Source organism: Orbicella faveolata, unplaced genomic scaffold, assembly GCF_042242905.1.
Source record: "Orbicella faveolata isolate gen_17 unplaced genomic scaffold, um_ofav_v1 contig_26, whole genome shotgun sequence".
NCBI lineage: Eukaryota > Metazoa > Cnidaria > Anthozoa > Scleractinia > Merulinidae > Orbicella > Orbicella faveolata.
Window position 1 is genome coordinate 1972501 of NW_028301554.1, and position 24565 is coordinate 1997065.

The 24565-nt window shown below is 40.9% G+C and overlaps 1 pseudogene across 1 annotated transcript in view; it reads right to left on the reverse strand.

Moving 5' to 3' along the window:
• Positions 1-24565, reverse strand: part of LOC149107577 (nucleolar protein 6-like) — a 35556-nt pseudogene that overhangs the window by 5180 nt on the left and 5811 nt on the right. Inside the window, exons 2-22 of the transcript XR_016208986.1 lie at positions 24084-24249; positions 22247-22322; positions 21030-21131; positions 20701-20816; positions 19934-20111; positions 19094-19213; positions 17945-18093; positions 16429-16648; positions 15678-15804; positions 13854-14008; positions 12851-13011; positions 12381-12533; positions 11528-11625; positions 10854-10978; positions 10476-10568; positions 9465-9653; positions 9071-9172; positions 5883-5936; positions 4863-4964; positions 1673-1726; positions 653-754 (exon numbers count right to left, since the gene is read on the reverse strand). The product of XR_016208986.1 is annotated as a nucleolar protein 6-like (transcript). The remainder of the gene's footprint in view (positions 1-652; positions 755-1672; positions 1727-4862; positions 4965-5882; positions 5937-9070; positions 9173-9464; positions 9654-10475; positions 10569-10853; positions 10979-11527; positions 11626-12380; positions 12534-12850; positions 13012-13853; positions 14009-15677; positions 15805-16428; positions 16649-17944; positions 18094-19093; positions 19214-19933; positions 20112-20700; positions 20817-21029; positions 21132-22246; positions 22323-24083; positions 24250-24565) is intronic.

Genomic DNA, 24565 nt, shown 5'->3' on the forward strand with positions numbered 1-24565 from the left:
ATAAAAATTACCAACCTGTTTTTCGCGAAACGGGTTTCGTATAAACAGGTTTTCGCTAAGCTAAACAAGTTTCGTTGATCGTGACAATGCAGTTTTATAGCTGCAGATGTCGACCTGGCTTTTGTTACCATGTTAACGTTGGTTTAGGCAGACAGAACGCAAACAAAAAACTGGCGAAAGGATGTTTAAGTGAGGACCAGTTTTATCTCTGATGCTACAGTCATTCATATTTATGACGCGAGTACTTTAATCTGTTATGACACGGTATGGTAAAGGTAAAAGGTCAATCCTGCATACGAGCCAAGTGGTCAATCAGGCCGGAGCTTATCCCGGTTTCTGAAGCATGAAGCGACTAGAAGTATCTCTACTCCCCCTGGATGGGATGCTAGTACATCGCAGGGTTGCCCCCAGCAATAAGTTCGCCGGTACCCATTTATACACCTGGGTGAAGAGAGGCACCGTGAGAGTAAAGTGTCTTGCCCAGGGACAGAAGGCAGCGTCTCCAGCAAGGGCACGAACCCGGACCGCTCGATCCGGAGATGAGCGCACTGACCGTGAAGCCACCGTGCCTCCCACAGGACACGGTATGGAGAATCTAGAAATTAATCTATACTAAGACTGAAGGATAAAAGACTCCAAATGCTGTCTGTACCTTGAACGGAGCCGGCACAAAACTCTGAGGCTTCCACAGAATTCCTATCAAATCGCCTCCGTAAACATCGTGAAAGAACAGTGCAATGTCAGAAAAAGCATCCTGGAAGAAAACAAAACAGAGAAACCAAGGAAACAGAGTATTTGTCAGATTGCAGTGGGTATAACTTCACTTCCGTTATCTACCGAATATTCCTTGCAAATAAAATTTGACATTACGTTCATTGGATCAGAAACATATATATATATATAACTACTTCCAGAGGCTTTTCTCAGGGTGTTAAGATCAAAAAGGCAAATGTTTGCTCCATATTCTGCAGGGTAAATTTCGTAACTTAGGATTACTCAAATTACGCCAGAAACAGCTTAAGATTGCTCGTCGAATCTTTCCTTACCTTAAGTTCTTTAAGATACAACTGCGCAGGATCAAAGTTTACGACCGGAAGTAAAACTGAAGGACATGAAGACGAGGTTTCTTTTGCCGGATGTTTCCCTTTATCAAAGAAAAGACTCTCGCCAAGATTCAGGTCGCAGCAATTTTTCTTATGCAAGATATGCGGAGAAATTTTTTACCCAAATTTATGGAGATTTGTATGGAGACGCCATGCTGGTGCCCATCCGTATGGGCACCAACATGGCGGCCGGAAACCAACAGAAAGATCTGTCACTGAGTTTTGCTACAAAAGCGTGAATTTATCCCTCGAGGAACTCTAAAACACTAAAATAATACTTTCTCTAAGACATGAAGTGTTCAGATAGCCAAATTCCCCGAAATAAGTCACTTTTTTAACCATCATGACGCCGTCATGTAAATGCCGCGTCACGCAAAAGCTTCGAAATTCAAGCGTAGTCTATCACAAAACCAAGAACCCATTCGGAGCGAAAATTTGTATGAATATTAGTTTTCAGCTGCTCTTATACGTCATTAAAGTAAAATCTCAGGAAGATCAATAGTTTTGTAGTTTGAATTTTAGTGACGTCATGTGAAAACCAGCTATTGTTTATATATCTAGTTACCAACCTTTTCAGCCGTTTGAGGATTGATTAATGGCATCTTGCACTGCGCGTGTAACACCTGATAAAACGTGAACAAATTACAAATCAACAGGAAAGGATAAGGAGACAAAACAGTGCCAATTGCTGGTTTTCACTGGTCATGTGATCAAAACCAAAAATCGTAACCATTGAGTAAATTAAGTCAAGAATCTGAGATATGACAGATCGATGATATAAACAACCGCACCTAGATTTAGATCTCTGCTGCTTTTCATTTGCGCGTTATTCGCAGAAGTGTTTCACCCGGATTTATAGAGCTTTGCATGGAGACGCCATGTTGGTGCCCCCCGGAGGGGCACCAACATGGCGGCCGTAAAGTAACAGAAACATCTGTCGTTGAGTTTCGCTATTGAAACGAAGCGTTATTACTCTTGAGCTCCGGCACGTTTAAATAAATACTTCTTCTAGTGCAAGAACTGTTCAGTTAGCAAAAACTAAAGCGATAACTCATCTTTTGACCTACGCGACAGCCTAGCTTGAGGGTCCCCAATGGGTTTGGCGGGATGCGGGATTTGGCTTTTTTTCGCCGTGATATTCGGGATTTGAGCTTAAAACAGGGGCGGGAAGCGTGAATTACAATTACGAGCGGGAGTTTGATTTAGTGTTTTTATGGGCTTGGGATGCGGGATTCACAAGGGGAGTAGAGTATGATACGGGATTTCAATTCTTACGTGACCTCATAAATTGACCAGCGCAAAAGCCGCAAGTTGGGCAGAAATGAACCTTTCGTGCGTATAGCTGTGTCAGGTTTCAAGTGATGTATAGCAACGGCTCTGTACACGGTCAGGTTCTGTCAAACGTATCCATTATCGCTTGACTACGTTAGTATCATGAGACTGTATGAGGTCTTTGAGTCCTATTGCGATCCTCTGACATGAATGACATCTGTCCATTTCCCACATCTTTGACGCTTGCGAATGTAATCTTGACCCCCCCCCCCCCCCCGATCCTTTCTAGTTTTCCTAGCCTTTCGACCTTTTCTAGAGCGCTTGTCTTGTTTTGGCCAGGATGGCCACATTAGATGACGGTGACAATGATTTACCGAACGAAGTATGAGACATTATACATATTGCGTGGCCATATAATACAAAAAGGATGTGCCAGCGGGAATGCCTTCATTCCGAAAGAAAAGTTTTGAGCCCAGATTTCAAGGGTACGTGGACAAAAGAAAACAGAACGGTAAACAGTTTACAGAAAGAAACGTTATAACCATTAATTTTGTGCTTATTTATCTGCTACCCATTGAATCCTTTTGTGATATTTTATGCGATATCTATTTTTAAAAAGTCTCTGTGTTAATAATTAAATTAATTATTAATTTAACAAATTAATAATTAACGCAGAAACGTCTTTAAAAAGTAGGCGGGATCGGGATTTCCAGGCAAGAAAGGGCGGGATAGCGGGATTAACAAGAAAAAATGGCGGGAAAGCGGGATCTGAGAACCCTATTGTGGACCTTTTAGCTTCTCGGGCCGCCATTGTAATGTCACGCAACGTAAAAGACAGGAAATTCAAATCTGCCCACAGCTACAAAACGAAGAACCCTGTCGAGCTAAGACATTTTAAAATGTCAAGTTTCTAAAGGGTCTTTTATATGATACAACTGAAACCTCAAAATGGAAAGGTAATTTTTACATTGTGGAATATGACCAAGTCACATGAAAACCAGCAATAAAAGAATTTCGCACATCAAGTTCTAGGGTTAGTAGATATAAAATCCTAATCATTCGTTTACAAATCTATTTTCTATGATTTCCACTGACTGGAAAACTTGCTTTACTCGGGTTATGTCCGCCCCATACCACTTCAACTTGGTAACGTTTTAGATTACTTTATACCACTTTACGACATTATTCCGACTTTAGCTGAGAGCGGGGTGGGGTGGGGGGCGGGGGGGGGGGGGAGGTTGACATGGACCATGGGAACTTCGTGTCCAGATCCTTGGGACATCTTAGTTTGAGATTAGGAACATGACATACTGCGTTCACACTAGGAATAAACATGTTTAGACTAATCACGAATAAAATATTAGAATGTTGACAGCCATTTTTTCTTGTAGTTTTATTCGATCACTGAACGCGCGGGTAAAATCGCGAGAGCTGGACGCCAGCACAAAACGGAAGACTTGACGGGGTAAGGGCTAGATAGCCTAATAACACATGTTTCAGGGAAAGCGTTCACATCAGGAGGGGCTTTGCATGAATCAAGATCGAAATGCGTTTATTTTGAAAATGATTGAAACAGTTCCGGTGTAGCTCAGACGAAAAATGTGAACTGCGAGTTCCTGTAGGGACGAGACTTTAGAAGAAGAAATTGCCCGAGAACCTGTTATCAAATGAAATTAAGCGGCAGACCAAATGTAACAGCAAGAACGAGCTCAATAATTCAATAATTTTTCAATTTCCTGACAACTTCCCCAGGAGATTTCCGTATCATTAGTTCCTGTCACGAAAATTCCGAAAGTTTTGATTGAATGGAACGCGCCCCTTATGCGAACAAAGGAATAAAAATTACCAACCTGTTTTTCGCGAAACGGGTTTCGTATAAACAGGTTTTCGCTAAGCTAAACAAGTTTCGTTGATCGTGACAATGCAGTTTTATAGCTGCAGATGTCGACCTGGCTTTTGTTACCATGTTAACGTTGGTTTAGGCAGACAGAACGCAAACAAAAAACTGGCGAAAGGATGTTTAAGTGAGGACCAGTTTTATCTCTGATGCTACAGTCATTCATATTTATGACGCGAGTACTTTAATCTGTTATGACACGGTATGGTAAAGGTAAAAGGTCAATCCTGCATACGAGCCAAGTGGTCAATCAGGCCGGAGCTTATCCCGGTTTCTGAAGCATGAAGCGACTAGAAGTATCTCTACTCCCCCTGGATGGGATGCTAGTACATCGCAGGGTTGCCCCCAGCAATAAGTTCGCCGGTACCCATTTATACACCTGGGTGAAGAGAGGCACCGTGAGAGTAAAGTGTCTTGCCCAGGGACAGAAGGCAGCGTCTCCAGCAAGGGCACGAACCCGGACCGCTCGATCCGGAGATGAGCGCACTGACCGTGAAGCCACCGTGCCTCCCACAGGACACGGTATGGAGAATCTAGAAATTAATCTATACTAAGACTGAAGGATAAAAGACTCCAAATGCTGTCTGTACCTTGAACGGAGCCGGCACAAAACTCTGAGGCTTCCACAGAATTCCTATCAAATCGCCTCCGTAAACATCGTGAAAGAACAGTGCAATGTCAGAAAAAGCATCCTGGAAGAAAACAAAACAGAGAAACCAAGGAAACAGAGTATTTGTCAGATTGCAGTGGGTATAACTTCACTTCCGTTATCTACCGAATATTCCTTGCAAATAAAATTTGACATTACGTTCATTGGATCAGAAACATATATATATATATAACTACTTCCAGAGGCTTTTCTCAGGGTGTTAAGATCAAAAAGGCAAATGTTTGCTCCATATTCTGCAGGGTAAATTTCGTAACTTAGGATTACTCAAATTACGCCAGAAACAGCTTAAGATTGCTCGTCGAATCTTTCCTTACCTTAAGTTCTTTAAGATACAACTGCGCAGGATCAAAGTTTACGACCGGAAGTAAAACTGAAGGACATGAAGACGAGGTTTCTTTTGCCGGATGTTTCCCTTTATCAAAGAAAAGACTCTCGCCAAGATTCAGGTCGCAGCAATTTTTCTTATGCAAGATATGCGGAGAAATTTTTTACCCAAATTTATGGAGATTTGTATGGAGACGCCATGCTGGTGCCCATCCGTATGGGCACCAACATGGCGGCCGGAAACCAACAGAAAGATCTGTCACTGAGTTTTGCTACAAAAGCGTGAATTTATCCCTCGAGGAACTCTAAAACACTAAAATAATACTTTCTCTAAGACATGAAGTGTTCAGATAGCCAAATTCCCCGAAATAAGTCACTTTTTTAACCATCATGACGCCGTCATGTAAATGCCGCGTCACGCAAAAGCTTCGAAATTCAAGCGTAGTCTATCACAAAACCAAGAACCCATTCGGAGCGAAAATTTGTATGAATATTAGTTTTCAGCTGCTCTTATACGTCATTAAAGTAAAATCTCAGGAAGATCAATAGTTTTGTAGTTTGAATTTTAGTGACGTCATGTGAAAACCAGCTATTGTTTATATATCTAGTTACCAACCTTTTCAGCCGTTTGAGGATTGATTAATGGCATCTTGCACTGCGCGTGTAACACCTGATAAAACGTGAACAAATTACAAATCAACAGGAAAGGATAAGGAGACAAAACAGTGCCAATTGCTGGTTTTCACTGGTCATGTGATCAAAACCAAAAATCGTAACCATTGAGTAAATTAAGTCAAGAATCTGAGATATGACAGATCGATGATATAAACAACCGCACCTAGATTTAGATCTCTGCTGCTTTTCATTTGCGCGTTATTCGCAGAAGTGTTTCACCCGGATTTATAGAGCTTTGCATGGAGACGCCATGTTGGTGCCCCCCGGAGGGGCACCAACATGGCGGCCGTAAAGTAACAGAAACATCTGTCGTTGAGTTTCGCTATTGAAACGAAGCGTTATTACTCTTGAGCTCCGGCACGTTTAAATAAATACTTCTTCTAGTGCAAGAACTGTTCAGTTAGCAAAAACTAAAGCGATAACTCATCTTTTGACCTACGCGACAGCCTAGCTTGAGGGTCCCCAATGGGTTTGGCGGGATGCGGGATTTGGCTTTTTTTCGCCGTGATATTCGGGATTTGAGCTTAAAACAGGGGCGGGAAGCGTGAATTACAATTACGAGCGGGAGTTTGATTTAGTGTTTTTATGGGCTTGGGATGCGGGATTCACAAGGGGAGTAGAGTATGATACGGGATTTCAATTCTTACGTGACCTCATAAATTGACCAGCGCAAAAGCCGCAAGTTGGGCAGAAATGAACCTTTCGTGCGTATAGCTGTGTCAGGTTTCAAGTGATGTATAGCAACGGCTCTGTACACGGTCAGGTTCTGTCAAACGTATCCATTATCGCTTGACTACGTTAGTATCATGAGACTGTATGAGGTCTTTGAGTCCTATTGCGATCCTCTGACATGAATGACATCTGTCCATTTCCCACATCTTTGACGCTTGCGAATGTAATCTTGACCCCCCCCCCCCCCCGATCCTTTCTAGTTTTCCTAGCCTTTCGACCTTTTCTAGAGCGCTTGTCTTGTTTTGGCCAGGATGGCCACATTAGATGACGGTGACAATGATTTACCGAACGAAGTATGAGACATTATACATATTGCGTGGCCATATAATACAAAAAGGATGTGCCAGCGGGAATGCCTTCATTCCGAAAGAAAAGTTTTGAGCCCAGATTTCAAGGGTACGTGGACAAAAGAAAACAGAACGGTAAACAGTTTACAGAAAGAAACGTTATAACCATTAATTTTGTGCTTATTTATCTGCTACCCATTGAATCCTTTTGTGATATTTTATGCGATATCTATTTTTAAAAAGTCTCTGTGTTAATAATTAAATTAATTATTAATTTAACAAATTAATAATTAACGCAGAAACGTCTTTAAAAAGTAGGCGGGATCGGGATTTCCAGGCAAGAAAGGGCGGGATAGCGGGATTAACAAGAAAAAATGGCGGGAAAGCGGGATCTGAGAACCCTATTGTGGACCTTTTAGCTTCTCGGGCCGCCATTGTAATGTCACGCAACGTAAAAGACAGGAAATTCAAATCTGCCCACAGCTACAAAACGAAGAACCCTGTCGAGCTAAGACATTTTAAAATGTCAAGTTTCTAAAGGGTCTTTTATATGATACAACTGAAACCTCAAAATGGAAAGGTAATTTTTACATTGTGGAATATGACCAAGTCACATGAAAACCAGCAATAAAAGAATTTCGCACATCAAGTTCTAGGGTTAGTAGATATAAAATCCTAATCATTCGTTTACAAATCTATTTTCTATGATTTCCACTGACTGGAAAACTTGCTTTACTCGGGTTATGTCCGCCCCATACCACTTCAACTTGGTAACGTTTTAGATTACTTTATACCACTTTACGACATTATTCCGACTTTAGCTGAGAGCGGGGTGGGGTGGGGGGCGGGGGGGGGGGGAGGTTGACATGGACCATGGGAACTTCGTGTCCAGATCCTTGGGACATCTTAGTTTGAGATTAGGAACATGACATACTGCGTTCACACTAGGAATAAACATGTTTAGACTAATCACGAATAAAATATTAGAATGTTGACAGCCATTTTTTCTTGTAGTTTTATTCGATCACTGAACGCGCGGGTAAAATCGCGAGAGCTGGACGCCAGCACAAAACGGAAGACTTGACGGGGTAAGGGCTAGATAGCCTAATAACACATGTTTCAGGGAAAGCGTTCACATCAGGAGGGGCTTTGCATGAATCAAGATCGAAATGCGTTTATTTTGAAAATGATTGAAACAGTTCCGGTGTAGCTCAGACGAAAAATGTGAACTGCGAGTTCCTGTAGGGACGAGACTTTAGAAGAAGAAATTGCCCGAGAACCTGTTATCAAATGAAATTAAGCGGCAGACCAAATGTAACAGCAAGAACGAGCTCAATAATTCAATAATTTTTCAATTTCCTGACAACTTCCCCAGGAGATTTCCGTATCATTAGTTCCTGTCACGAAAATTCCGAAAGTTTTGATTGAATGGAACGCGCCCCTTATGCGAACAAAGGAATAAAAATTACCAACCTGTTTTTCGCGAAACGGGTTTCGTATAAACAGGTTTTCGCTAAGCTAAACAAGTTTCGTTGATCGTGACAATGCAGTTTTATAGCTGCAGATGTCGACCTGGCTTTTGTTACCATGTTAACGTTGGTTTAGGCAGACAGAACGCAAACAAAAAACTGGCGAAAGGATGTTTAAGTGAGGACCAGTTTTATCTCTGATGCTACAGTCATTCATATTTATGACGCGAGTACTTTAATCTGTTATGACACGGTATGGTAAAGGTAAAAGGTCAATCCTGCATACGAGCCAAGTGGTCAATCAGGCCGGAGCTTATCCCGGTTTCTGAAGCATGAAGCGACTAGAAGTATCTCTACTCCCCCTGGATGGGATGCTAGTACATCGCAGGGTTGCCCCCAGCAATAAGTTCGCCGGTACCCATTTATACACCTGGGTGAAGAGAGGCACCGTGAGAGTAAAGTGTCTTGCCCAGGGACAGAAGGCAGCGTCTCCAGCAAGGGCACGAACCCGGACCGCTCGATCCGGAGATGAGCGCACTGACCGTGAAGCCACCGTGCCTCCCACAGGACACGGTATGGAGAATCTAGAAATTAATCTATACTAAGACTGAAGGATAAAAGACTCCAAATGCTGTCTGTACCTTGAACGGAGCCGGCACAAAACTCTGAGGCTTCCACAGAATTCCTATCAAATCGCCTCCGTAAACATCGTGAAAGAACAGTGCAATGTCAGAAAAAGCATCCTGGAAGAAAACAAAACAGAGAAACCAAGGAAACAGAGTATTTGTCAGATTGCAGTGGGTATAACTTCACTTCCGTTATCTACCGAATATTCCTTGCAAATAAAATTTGACATTACGTTCATTGGATCAGAAACATATATATATATATAACTACTTCCAGAGGCTTTTCTCAGGGTGTTAAGATCAAAAAGGCAAATGTTTGCTCCATATTCTGCAGGGTAAATTTCGTAACTTAGGATTACTCAAATTACGCCAGAAACAGCTTAAGATTGCTCGTCGAATCTTTCCTTACCTTAAGTTCTTTAAGATACAACTGCGCAGGATCAAAGTTTACGACCGGAAGTAAAACTGAAGGACATGAAGACGAGGTTTCTTTTGCCGGATGTTTCCCTTTATCAAGGGCCTGGGTTTTACGAGGGAGAAGACGACTGTGCAGATGGATGATGATGTCATAGTGATCCAAAGGCGGGCGGAAGATTAGCTGAGGAAAGTAAACACAGGAGCAGAGGAGTTGCAGTAACGACCCGCGGGTAAGAACCAACATTTTTTGAAGTCTGGCAAAATAGTTCCTTGTATTTTTGAGGTAGTTTTTTGACATTCGAGGTTGGCATTCGAGGTTTTTGGATTTCTTATTTGGGTTCTTAATTTCCATGAGGGAGATATAGTTATTAATTACCAGAAAAAATCAATAAAATTGGATTTGGTCCTTGAATATGCAGCACTTATTCACAACTGTATCAGGTATTTTCTTGTAACAGAAATTTGCCCTCTCAAATTCACATTCCTTGGTGAAAATGTTTTTCCGTAATTCACATAGAAGAGCCTGCTTGATCTTGCTTGGCTTAACAGGTTCTTACATCTTTGGGTATTAAAATGGCAAATTTCTGCCAGTAGGTTCTTAAACCAATAGGTTCTTACAGGCGGGCTTTTACTGTATAAGCATGGTCTTCTTTGTTGAATATCGGCAATACGCTAAGTCTGTCTACGGTGAGGGTCGTGCAAAGAATAAGGGGTCGGGTGGGTGGGGCAGTGTGCCATACACCATTCTTAGACAAGTCGCGTAAAATCCTTCTTTGCATAAGGCATCACGTGCTGCAAAGTGGCTAACTTGTGTTTGGGATAATGGAACCTTACTTAATTTGAATTGTATGACAGACATAACTTGTCAAAAAAATACAACAACAACAACTTAGAGAAACCCCTACCGGTGATACTGTTGGAAAGTACGTTACTCGAAAGGAATTAGGGTTCAACTTTTGACAGTTACCAAGGTGACGCCTCAGTCATCAGGTCATCGTCTTACCTTGAAATCGGTTGGCTGTAGTGCGCATGTTTGAATTTGACGTTCCAAGATCAAGTGTGACTCCCTTGCCAGCACAGAGAGTCTGTTGACAATCTATAGCGGGAAAGACATAATATGTAAATACTGATTCAAGTGTAGATACTGTTCTAAATAATGGACAAGACGTTCTATCTACTGGTAGTTTGGAACGCGCGTTAACCTTGGTGTTTTGCAATTCTATAAGGAACAAAACTCCAATTTTCTCAGTTCTTTTCAGTGCGAACTTCGGCCTGATCTACAGTTAATTCTTCGGTGCACAACATCCTCACATCCTCACAATAGACTAAATGAACGATGAAAGTCAAAACTAAGCGAAATAGTCCAAACAAATCAACTGACCTGTTTAGAAGGCTTATCTTTGGTCCACATAGAGCTGAACTTGTCCTTTGGAGTAGAGATAAATATTGCTGGAAGTTGCGTTCTGTTTTTGGAAAACTTGGAGGATATTTCTTGGTAGTCAGCCACTATTGAGAAAAACAACACAAGTTCACTTAGGCTAGCATTTTCCACACGTCCAAGAATCAACATATCGATTCTCCTCACTGTTGTTTATTCATTCTCTTTAAATCAACAGGGGAGACTTTGATTTTTGGTCAGTTGCTCACCACGGTTTCTAAGTTGGTACGGAGAAAAACCCCAAGACAATCAAGGTTTTGGTTAACACTGTCTAATGAGTCAACATATCGATTTTCCTCACTGTTGTTCATACATTCACTTTAAATTAACATAGGAAAATTTGACATTTGGTCATCACAGTTTCTAAGTCGCTGCAGCGAAAAAAACAAGCCAATTACGCTTTCGGTTACGACTTCCCTCAGGAGTCATGATCAACATGACAATTCTTCTCACTGTTGTCCATATATCCCCTTCAAATTGACACAGGAGAATTTGATTTTTGGTCACCACAACTTCTAAAATGACTGCTTTCTTCATTTCCAAACCCTTCTCGCTTGAAACTTGTTAAAAAAAAATTGAAGAAGTGAACGATAAATAACGAAACCTCATTCACTCACCAGAAATGCCGTTGTTAAAATTTAGAATGACAGGAGTTGTTTCCCAGTCGGTTGAAGAAAGAAGGCGAAGAAATCGGAGAAATCCAACCAGGGGAGACCTGTAAGAAGGAGTATTGTGTAAACTGAACAAATTTTCTGCAGTAAATACGTATATATCATTTCAAATGCACTTATTCGTGAGGAAGAAAGCCAAGTAGGCGAGAGTCGATAGACTTCTGCAAAGCCCGTGGGCACTCCCATGTCAAAAGGACAGCGGTGATCGTCGGAAATGTTAAAAAGAATCTCTAAGAGGTAACAGGATCCTGTTTACAGGGCATGGCTTAAAATTCTTTTCAAATCTAAGAGGTACTAATTCGAAAACAACACATTAACTAACTAGAGTTCAAAATACGACGCCCAGCGATGTATTTTTGACGAAATTCAAGGTGTTTGGATAGCCGATGAAACACTCTCGAGTGTTAAATATATCTTCCCAATCAAAACAAAAACTAAGGAGTAAACGGAGAAGTACAATCGTCAAAATCTATGCTAATTAAGAGCGGGTATCCAAACCTCCCTCGTGGTTCTGATATTCTTTGTTTTAACTTGATGAATTATGAATGAGTTTGAAAAGAGGATTTTGCAACTCTGAAAACACTCTTTTCTACGTTGGAATGTTAAATTAATACTCCATTTTCGAGTTGCCTTTTGCCTCTGTTTCACAAAAGGGCTCGTTCAAAACATTTCATATAAAATTGAGTTGGATTTACATGAAAATCAACACGTTGGTGCAAGAAATGATTCCGAAAAAGATTCTTTTCTAGTCCTCACAGAGGCGAAAAGAAACTCAGCCGGAAGTGGCTTATTGCGTTACCTGGGAGGAGTAAAGGGGACTGGGGAGAGGAAGAGAGAAGCCACCAGTAACTCAATACACTCATCAGTCACGTGATCAGCCATCAGTTGAGCGGCCACCCAGCGTTTGGACAAACGGATAGTTCCGGTAAATCCGCGGTAATGCTGTTGTATGCTGCAAAAACAGAACAGCAAAACGAAATGATAAGTACAAGTGCGGCCTTGCCAGTTTGGTTTGTCACTCGCAAACATACACGCTCCTGTGAATTTTGACCAGAATAGAAAGGATACATGTGTCTTATCAACCAAGCGAGTGGTTTATTCGACAAACTCAATGACCTAGGCAGTTTTAAATCACAGTTAGTTAGTTATTAATATCCCATTGTATTATTTTTATTCACATTTTTACAGTTGTTGTGATATCTTACGATTTTTAGCGACTTAACTAAGTGTATATGTGGATGTAGAAGAGTATTTCTGAACAGTACCTACCCATGAAGTGTGCTTGTTAAGAGCAGCAAATGCGTTATTTCCCGTTCCAGTTCTTTAGCTTTCTTCTCGCAATCTGTTTTAAGCTCCTGTGTGATTTCATTTTTTTGAAGCAACACCATTTCCCGGTAATGCATAATCTTGATTCTAAATACAAGGCCATCCTGCCGGAGAAAAACACATGAATTTCATGCTGGGAAGGTTCTCATCAGCTCACATGTCAAATTTAGCGATAATTGTTTCTGCACATCCTTACTGCGCACGAAAATTCACACGCCACGTCATGCATGAGAGCGCGCGCCAAGTAATAAAATGAACAATGATAGAGCAGATGGCCCTTGCTATAGCTTTGCCTGGATTTAACGATCTTGGACGTTCGGTGACCCCTACTTTTCTTTCCAGAAACAGATTTTATTTATAACTATCTCCACATTGTCCAAAAATGAACAAAAGAAGCAATGTGGGAAGTTAAAAAAATTTTAAGAGTTCTGTCCACGGGATATCGAATCTTGCCATCTTGCGGCTGCAAGGCGCGTGAAACTATGGTCGCTAAATGTGAACTTGTTCCTTAAGGAACCTCACCAGTTGACTAAGTCCACTTAAACAATATTTGGCAGAGAACACTTCACTTCAAAGATCTAATTGCAATATTTTTGGGCTTACAGACACTGTGGCCTTATTCGCTAACGAAACGCAATAAAGAGGTGTCTGTTTCGATCCCAATGAAATTGGACCCACTCAAGTTTGTAACCCCTCCGTTCTCAAAATATTTTCCGTTCACACTAGCCGGCATTTTCAAATTCTTCCCGTTTGAAGAGCGTTTTCAAAAAGCTCCGTTTTCATGACGGACTAGTGTGGACGGTAGACCTAACCATAGAAATAAAGATTGGTTTTCAAATTTCTCCACCGCAGTGTGGACTAGACCTTAGATGAATCCTATTTGTGGAAAGCCAGTTGGTTTTGTTGACGCGTTAATCCTTTGAACCGAAATTTATTAGTTACTCACCTTAAGAACATCTACATGCTGAGGCGAAGCCGTAGTTACAAGCGAACACTCGCTTTTCAGCAACTTAGCAAGTCTGATGTGAAAAGCTGCTTTAATGTGTTGAATAGCAGCTAGATCATCCGGCCATTTACCACTGGTCTCGAACTGTAAAACAACTTGCAGAAAGCTAGAGCTTTAGACTTTTTCCTTTAACATAAAATAACTAAATTTACAGCATCAAACACAAAAGACATTTCAGGAATGGAGATTAACTTTTTAATACAGGCTAGTGGCATGTCAGATTTTACCAGCCAGAACACTGAGTTTTTAACTCGCCAGATTTTCCACTAGTCAGATTTAGGTTTCAAATTTTTTTCTTTGTTCTTTTGGAATGGTTCATTACAGCTTACAAGATATAAAATCATTGAAACGTTGAAAACTGTAGATATTGGAGAGGTTAAAGTTAAACAAATTCCAGAGATATACCTTTCGTAATTCCAACTGTGTTCAATTTTTACAATCTTATTTGGCTATTTATCGCAAATAACAACTCTGTCAAGTTTCAATTTCACGAAATACTAGAGGCTGTTTTTTTTTTACTGGCCTAAGAGTTATAAAACACAACCTGCTAGCCACATCTGAAGTTATACTAATGTGTTATTGCTATCAGTCTCCATAATTACATTTTTGAGTCTGCAAGACTTCAAACAAAGAGCAACAAGCAACTCTAACTTGCTGACAGCACAATACATTATTCTTAGAGAAAGTAGTTCTTTCAATTTTCCACAATGTTTTTATTGCAATAATCTATACACGCTATTCACTAGCTTGTTCACGACTATTTTTCTGTTAGGGCCTTCTGTTAGGGCCTCCAGACTAGACACTTCGCTGTGGACAACTAAATGTTATCGACAACTAATTAAAAAAACGTAGTGTGTGAGATGAATTGTCGACAGCTAAACGATAAATTTTTAGTTGAAGACAACTAGGCAGTTTCCCATTTCGAAAAGGGAAACTGCTTTAGTTGTCGGCAAGTACGATTTGACCGTTTTGGGGGAGTCACATGACACACATTTGAGCATGCATCTTGTGTTTTGGGCATGCGTAGTGAACGTCATTTCCCAAGCTCTCGCTGGCGTGACTTAGTTATGGACAACCAACACTCCATAGTGTGGAATGCTCGCATGGAACACAATTAATTGTCGATAACAAATACTTGTCGACAACTAAATGTCTAGTCTTTGGAGGCCCTTATATATCATAATTGTATTGGAATTTATGAACTTTAGATCACGAGCTTACGCGAATTATAATTTAATGTGCAGAATGTGTCCGTGGTAGAACAGAGAAACGGAAGGAAGCAGGACCTTTCAAGTTCATGAGGCAAAGCTCTGGAACGGAATTCCTCTAGGAATACGTAAAAAGGACACCATCGGTTCCTTTAGCTCGGCCATGAAAAAAACATTTCTTAGCATAGTGTTGTGAATAGAGATATTCATGTGCTTTGAATTAATTTTTAATTCTTAATAATTAATTTTATAGATATTTTAACTGTAGATGTAGAGATGTTTTTGCAATTAATATTCATACTTTGTACTATTCTAAGTTATTTTATAATTATTCATAGAAGTTTAGCACAGAGGGTCACTAGCTTATCAGTTCATACTGTCATGTGTCACCCTCAGTAAATTAAGTTCATTAAAATAATAATAATAATAATACCAATTATTAATATTATTGTTATTATTATTATTATTATTACCATTACCATTACTATTATTATTAAACTAAGGTGCTGTGAAGTTGCAGCCATTGTAAGAGAAATGTTCTTTTGTAGAATCTCACCTTCCATGGCTGGACACCAAATTGCATGTTTTATTTCCGAAGGAAGGAGTACATTGCACACCAACTTTTCATCACCAATTTGTGGCTTAACTTTGCTATTTTTAAAACAAGGGCTTGGTGGAAAAACCTAGACAGAAGAACAACAAAGCCTCATAAATCTTTCTTACGTGCATACTTTTGTCTACAGTGTAAGTAAGGCCTCCCAAATGCAAAGCTTAGGGTTATTTTGTTTCACATGTAGCCCTCTAAGGCAAAAAAAAAAAATTGTTAGGCTTGGCAACTACCCTGCTATAACGTTTTTAGAGTTTTGATATTTTCACTTGTTTTGTGCTTCTTATTGTTATCCCTAGAGTGGCTTACCATTAAGCATTCTTTCATGTACATGTATTAATATGTAACAAAATTTTTCGTTGTCTTCAAGTTTGTTCCAAATACAAGCCTGATAAGTTTTGAAATGTAAAATTTTTCCACTACATGTAAAATGCGCATCCCCACTGAAAGCCGTCCAAAGAAAAAGCCTTTTGAACAAAATAAGCAAAAATCTTACTGTCATCATTTTACAGCATAAAGCAAATTGCTTGTAACATCTTTGCCAGGAACCAATAAAAATTCCGCGGGATGGAACTGATCTTTATCAGTTTTCCTTGTTGATGGTTTTCTTTATTCTCAGCACCTGACTGCTTAAGACTGTACTGACATTGTAAGGGGAAACTGGATGTTGATCATAAAAACTCCTAAGTGTTTTCCCTACCTCTGCTCCCCTGAAAACAGAGCTAATTCCCTGAATCGAGTTGACATTGAGCGGCAAATCCAACGCACGGATCTGTTTACACAAAGCATTGTACACCTGAATCACTCTCTGAGCTTCTTCATCACCTGTTCCACTGTCACACGATGCACCATGTGTCTAGAGTACACAGTCCAGCTGATTCGCAACAAAAGTCAGCAATGCTGGATCAACACCACCGTGTCTACAAAAAAAATTATTTTAATAAACTTTCCCCATGCTAGTGGGTCAGGTAAAGGTGGCTTCAGGGGAGGGGGGTGAGGAAGGTGGAGGGTGGAAGGGGGAAAGGGGCAAGAGGAGGAGGGAGGGGAAAAGGGGAAGGAGAGAAGGGAGGGGGGAGAAGAGAGGGGGAGGATGGAAGGGGAAAGAGGGAGATGGGGGAAGGGGGTAAGGGGGAAAGGGGCAGGAGGAGGAGGGAGGGGAAAAGGGGAAGGAGAGAAGGGAGAGGGGAGAAGAGAGGGGGAGGATGGAAGGAGAATGAGGGAGATGGGGGAAGGGGGAAGGGGGAAGGGGGAAAGGGGCAGGAGGAGGGAGGGGAAAAGGGGAAGGAGAGAAGGGAGGGGGGAGAAGAGAGGGGGCAGAAGAAAGGGGAAAGAAGGAGATGGGGGAAGGGGGAAGGGAGAAGGAAGAAGGAGAAAGGGGAAGGAGAGAAGGGAGGGGGGAGAAGAGAGGGGGAGGATGGAAGGGGAAAGAGGGAGATGGGGGAAGGGGAAAGGGAGAAGGAGGAGGAGGGAGGGGAAAGGGGGAAGGAGAGAAGGGAGGGGGGAGAAGAGAGGGGGGATGGAAGGGGAAAGAGGGAAATGGGGGAAGGGGAAAGGGAGAAGGAGGAGAAGGGAGGGGAAAAGGGGAAGGAGAGAAGGGAGGGGGGAGAAGACGGGGGGAGGATGGAAGGGGAAAGAGGGAAATGGGGGAAGGGGGAAAGGGGGAAAGGGGCAGGAGGAGGAGGGAGGGGAAAAGGGGAAGGAGAGAAGGGAGGGGGGAGAAGAGAGGGGGAGGATGGAAGGGGAAAGAGGGAGATGGGGGAAGGGGAAAGGGAGAAGGAGGAGGAGGGAGGGGAAAGGGGGAAGGAGAGAAGGGAGGGGGGAGAAGAGAGGGGGGGATGGAAGGGGAAAGAGGGAAATGGGGGAAGGGGAAAGGGAGAAGGAGGAGGAGGGAGGGGAAAAGGGGAAGGAGAGAAGGGAGGGGGGAGAAGACGGGGGGGAGGATGGAAGGGGAAAGAGGGAGATGGGGGAAGGGGGGAAGGGGGAAAGGGGCAGGAGGAGGAGGGAGGGGAAAAGGGGAAGGAGAGAGGGGAGGGGGGAGAAGAGAGGGGGAGGATGGAAGGGGAAAGAGGGAAATGGGGGAAGGGGAAAGGGAGAAGGAGGAAGGAGAAAGGGGAAGTGGAAAGGGGAAGCTCAACTTCAGTTTCCTTTGCATGGTGGAATGCTAGTCATCATGCCATGCTCCAGCTGTGAGTAAAGTTTTAGAAATAATTTTTCACCTTTGAAGAAGATGTTTAATAATTCTTCCACAGATAGTTCTTCTCTCTGCCATGCTGTTGCAGGACCAAACCACCGCCTCAAGAATAGAACCATCTTTAAATCGGCGCAACTCCGATTTCTCACCCCAAAATGCAGGGAAAGATGGCGCCTGCCAGGACAAAAAAATAACAACAAGTGAAAATGCATCATGTGCAGTTTAGGAACAAATCTTTTCCTTTGGGAAGAGGAGAAATATTTTAACCGAACATGAAGATTATTTCCCACCCTTAAGTTCACCAAGGATATTTTTCAGCAAACACAGGATCCTAAGGTCACAAGGACTTTTTCAGTCTTTTTACTTCCATTTTGGCAATTGTCCAATCCCCCACAACCTCTTCCAACAAAAAGATCCATCCCTTATGAACTAAAGGCAAAGTAAATAAAAAGGTATTATCAAGTGGCTACTGGGCCACCACAGTGGGGAGGGGGGGGGGGAAGGACACACAGGCAAAGGAAGGGGAGGCTGGAGCTTGAAGGTACAGGAAGCATATCGGATTTTTCTCAATATACATTTATTTAATATTTTGTATCTCATTTGCAGTTGAAAACTTTGTTTCATTCTGTTTTTCTGATATTGAAAGCTCGATACATTGTTCTGTACATGTATGTCAGGGTTCTGGCTAATTTACCAATGTACATGTGTAGGGTGTCAACATATGGAATTCCAATGGGTCAATTCCCACTGCTCCAACCAAATCATTATAAATTTTCTGTCAATTTGTTGGGTCATGTACATGTAGCTTGTCTAGAACACTGGTACATACATAAATAAAGAACACCACTGACTCTCAGTGCTGTCAGCTGAGTGTTCTACATGTATATTGACAATTAATAACAGTGTACATTGTACATACAATACAAGAGATAACCAGACCCTCACACTAGGAGCTGTATTAACAACTAGCAGCGTACACTGTACATACAATAAAAGAGATAACCACTGACCCTCAGTACTGTCAGCTAAGGGTCCTATGTACATTGACTACAATACACAGAGTACATGCCAATAGAACAGATAACCACTGACCGTCAGTACTGTCAGCTCAGGGTCCTATGTGCATTGACTACCATACACAGAGTACATGCCAATAGAACAGATAACCACTGACCTCACTACTGTCAGCTGGGGGCCCTGTGTCGAGCATGGCATCTGCATGGTCAGAATTCAATAACAAGCCCAGTGTCACACTGCTTTGACTTCTGGAGAGTGGAGCTTTGTTCACAGGCCACTACATTAAAAGACCACAAGTTTGAAACAACACACCGTGTGTTAACTACATAGAGAATCTAAATCCACAGTGGTTCATTACATACTTAAAACTAATTCCCTATAGCTGCAAAAGGGTATTACACTTAGAAAATAAGGTTTAGCTGGGCGTATACATGTAGATAACCGTTGCATGCTTTAACTAACCATCAATTTATAATACTAACCAAATGGTAAAAATTCTGATGAATTCATAATTTTTGTTGTTAATATCAAGACTTTCAGCACCAACTGTTGTAAATCTATGGCAAATTTATTATAAAAATTCTTGTAATTGAAGATTACAATGAATGATGGAATGAATAAATTGCAAAACAAATACATGTATGTTGTAGTTTCCATGTTGCCTTGTATCAAGATAATTTAAGCACTAATTGCTGAATGCAAGGAAAATTTATTGCAAAGATTTCTGAAAATTATAATGCATGAATAGTTTCCAGTTGACACAAAGACTTCTCAAAAAGTACCAATGACCTCCAAAAGATTTCCAAAATGTGACGTATGAACTTCTAAAGATTCTATATTTAATAGCATGCAAACAACCGCCTCAGTTAAACTCCATCGTCAACAAACAACTTCTCTCTACTCAGCACCAGACATTTCTTATAATACTAGTTTGAAGAAGTTGCTAAAATATCAAGACAAATGCCGTTCCCCTGATGATCTCCTAAATTTAATTCACCTGAGGTGGAGTTTGTGGTTTGAAGTAAAGCATCTCTACTCTCTTTCCCAGGCCTCTAGTGACAAGATGAAGCAGCCAATCAGTGACAACTGGGGTCCAGTCCCCTGGATGATCCATAAGGTGACAGAGAAGACCATTTCTCCTGCAGACCACTTCTAAAGCACTGATATTGGGAATTCTGTGAGAAAAGTGTTTGGGTACGGGTGAATCGTTAACACAAACCTGGACCTCAAGTTCTGCCCATGGAATGCTGATTACGTACTTCCAGAAAATATCCATACGTCCCCCCACAGTTAAGGGATTTTTTTCCAAGACCTCCCACCCCTTCGTTTTAATTAAGTTTCCTACATTTCTTTAAACTTTTTGGTTTCACAGAAACTTCCTAACCCCCACCACACCCCCAAGGAAATTCAATCCCATCTGTGGGAGGAATATGCATGTTTTCTGGAACAGCACATTTTGACACAAATCCTTCCCAGCAATATGATGAGCCATGATCACAAATAATTTCACTGAAATTGTACATATGTGCACAGAAAATTGAAAACAATTTATTTTAATTTAAATTTCCTGTATTGCCTACACGTACATTTAGCAATAAAATCTATCATGTGTTGATGGCGGTTGACTTGCTGGTAATTCCTCCGTCCCATCAGTGAATCTCAGGGTTCTTTAAACTCAGTCTTGAACATTTAAAGTTGTATGTGAAATTAAAATTCAATGTCAGCTAAATCAACAACCAACAACATTGACATGCTTGTACTCACTGTAAAAATTGATCAAATGTTTGTATAAATGGCACCGGCTTCATGAAGAGCACTTCAAAGCTGTCCATAAAACTACTGTCCAAAAATTCCAGTGACAACCTGGCCTCGTGCTGCAGCTGAGAATTAATCAGAGAAATAATCGTGAAAAGTACAATCCTTGATGACAGCAAAATGGCATCTTTTCTGTGTCATTAAAATGTACTTCGCAAGTCTCGACAAATGTGACAATTGAAGATTCTTATATGCTCAGGACAGTAGACAAGGCTTCTGATTGCCTAATTGCAAATTTAGGCCGGTAATGTTTAATACTGACAACACAGTTCACTAACTTTCCTGTATTGAGCCGCAGTCATCCCAGCACACAAGTTAAGGTAGCCAGATGGATCAACGAACACAACATCAAACCTGGAATGAAAATCTGCCTTGGAAGGCTGTAAGAACGACAAAATAAAGAAACACTTTTTTAACTTTGTAGTGGTGGTGAAGATTGCATGTGTTATTGACTCTGAGAGCTTTGCTGGTTGGGGCCTCAGTCCCTGGGGGTCTGGCCTACAGGAGTTTGCTGGATTGACTAAGGGGTGTTGGCAACCAGGAACGAGTATTATGTGACAAAGCAATGCAAGTGGAAAATTAGGGCAAAGAAAGATTAGGGAAGATTAGGGCAAACTGTGAGTGAAGCTGTGAAGTTGAATGAAATCAGTGACTATTTATTATGGATATCAGAACCCAAACTGTAGGGGAATTCACAAGACTAAAGGGGCAAAGGTCCTGGTCTTCCCAGCTCAAGCCTGGAGGGTAAGTAATGGGCTAGTCTTCCAACCCTGTAAAACATAATTGATTGCAAAAACCTTGAGCACGAGGACTGATACATGTATACTGTGCCATTTTGTGGCATGAAGAAGAAAGCCAATGATGAAATGACAGTCAGTCCAAAACAACATTTATCTGACATTTTTAAAAACCTCTTTAGAACCTCTAACTGCTTTACTGTGCACTGTCCTGAGAAAATACTGAGCAAGTACATATATGTTAAACCTAAAAAACGAAAGCCAACTGGGAGCTGGTCATGTTCCCAGCTCCCAGTTGGCTTGATACATGTAGCTCAGTTGGTAGAGCACTGCACTGGTATTGTAGAAGTCACTGGTTCGAATCCCGCTCAAGACTGATAGTTTTTTTCAGGCTTTAATTTCACAACTGCTTAAAAAGTTGTGTATATAACTGTGATGATCAGTCATGTCTTCATATGTAGTGGAACCCTGTTAATCTGACAGTCAGCATGCCACAAAAATCTGGTAGTACATGTATCAAAGGCATTAGGCTTGTTACCTAAATATTACGTATTTATGTCTCATAAACCAAGCACAGGGCCACACTGGGGAAAAAATCATCCTCGCTGCTTTAAACAACAGACAATCTCACTGTAGGGTGGGTTTCTACTGTTTTATCTAATGTATGTACAACAACGGTGCTGGAGTAAACAATGTCTTGTGTACAGATGCAAGGGCTAGTATTTAATAAATAATTCAAATCTACAGAATCAGCTTACCACATTCCCTTCTTCAATGTCTTCTCTGGTCATCATTATTCCATCTTTAGTCCAGTCAGTGGATCCTAACATGATTCTAATGAGCATTTTAGAAATAACAAATAATTATGAATTATTAATTTGAGTGTTGTCATCTCTGTCAGACAGATTACAACATCTAGCTATTAAATATCTGGCAATTTCTTCAGGGGATCCCAAATGTATTAAGCACCACTGTGGAAACTCTCCTTTCTTTGTCTTAGTGGACTTAAAGGGCCTTGACAGACTAGACACTTAGTTAACGTTGTTGACAACTATTTGTTAACAACAACTAAATATTATCAACAACTAATTGTGTCCATAGTGAGCATTCCACACATTGGAGTGTTAGTTGTCGATGTCCAAGTCAGCTCAGCAAGACCTTGGGAACATTCACTATGCATGCTGAAAACACAATACGCATGTCAAAGGTGTGTCATGTTTTGATGGTTCTGGACAACTAAACCAACATTCAGGACTACACACAGGAAAAATCGTCAAAACGTAGTTGTCAACAACTAATTAAAAGCAGTTTTCCTTTTCGAAAATGGAAACTGCTTTGTTTTTGACAACTAAAAATTAAGCATTAATTTTAGTTGTCGAAAGCTCATGTACGTTACATTTTTAGTTGTGCCATAATATTTCGGTGTCGATAACAAAATAGTTGTCAACAACTAAGTGTCTGGTCTGTGGAAGTCCTAATAATCATTGGAGGTGTCCTCAACAAAAGGATAATAAAAGTCATTTTAATGAAACATACTAAATGTAGAACTGCTCTTGATTCCCCTTGATAAAATCATACACAATGTACATCTTATCATAAATCAGATTTACATTGTTCATCATTTGATAATCCAATTGCATTCTTCTTAAAACAGAGTTTGCACTACGTACTCAGGAATGATAGGAATTCCATGTTTTTCATGGTACGAACTGCTATAAAACTACATTTTATAAGGCAGTCTTTTTCATGGTGTAAAAATTGATCCTTTAAAAAACACGGTCTGAGTATTTCACTTAACATTACCAACTTAAAAAGTTCCACAAGTTTTCCAAGGGTAGGTTGGAAAAAAGAGAATTTTCAAGACATTTTCTAAGACCTGAAATGGTTAAGTCTGCATACTAGCCAAGTGGCCCATCAGGCCAAAGCTTGTCCCAGTTTCTGTAGCATGAAGGGACTAGGAATATACTGTATTATTTTCTACTCCCCCCTGGATGGGATGCTAGTCCATGCCAGGGTTACCCCCAGCATTAAGTTTGCCATTACCCATTTATATACCTGGGTGGAGAGAGGCATGGTGAGAATGAAGTGTCTTGCCCAAGAACACAACATACATGTACACAATGTCCCCCGGCCAGGGCATGAACCCAGACCGCTCAATCTGGAGACAAGCGCACTAACCATGAGTCCTCCCATGGGACTGAAAAGTACATTTTAAAATTCCAGGAGTATTCAATGACTTCTAGGAGCAGTGCAAACCATGTTAAAGGCTGAGCCTATTAATGATTCTTTTTATTCTCATCACTTAATGTCTCCTTGATAATGCATGAAGTTGCAAGGAAAAATCATATGTTGATTGCTTTAACCAAGGAACTGCAAAAAAACTCTCAGAATCTGGTATGAGCTCACGTGCTTGTTGATCTTTTTAACTGACAGTAAATGAGAGATCAACATAGACACTAAACATCCCCCACAACGGCCTCGTCCCTGTGTGAAGAAAGAATATTAGAAAGTGGTGTCACCACTTACACTTCAGTCCGAGTTAACTATAAAATTTTACAAGACAAAGTGTAAAATGGAAACAGAAAATGCCAAAACCTGATCAAGTTCACACTGATGCAGCCAAACTTTTATTAGAGCCACTGCGTCTTTCATTCCTGGGAAATCAGTAATGCACTTATACAAATGGTGAAGGTGCTGCTCCAAGAACATGTTTGACAACACCAAGGCATTGTACTGTAATGAGGTGTTGGTACTCCTGTGTCTAAAAACATAACACAAAACAAGAAAAGAATTATTGTTAATAGAGGCCACAACATTGCAAATAAATATTAATATTTATTGTACATGTAGCAATGTTTTATATATAATATGTACTCAATGGTTTAAAAAGTTACTTTTAAACCCTGAATGTGTGGTTTGAGAAAATATCCATACCCACCCTAGAGCTTATATTTGTTGAGAGCATCGTAATTTGGAAATTCCCAGTATGTGGGAGATCTCAAAAGCGAAACATTTTATAGAAAAGTATGAAGTTATACTGGAATTTCTGGAGGGGTGGAAGGGTTCAACCCAAAAAA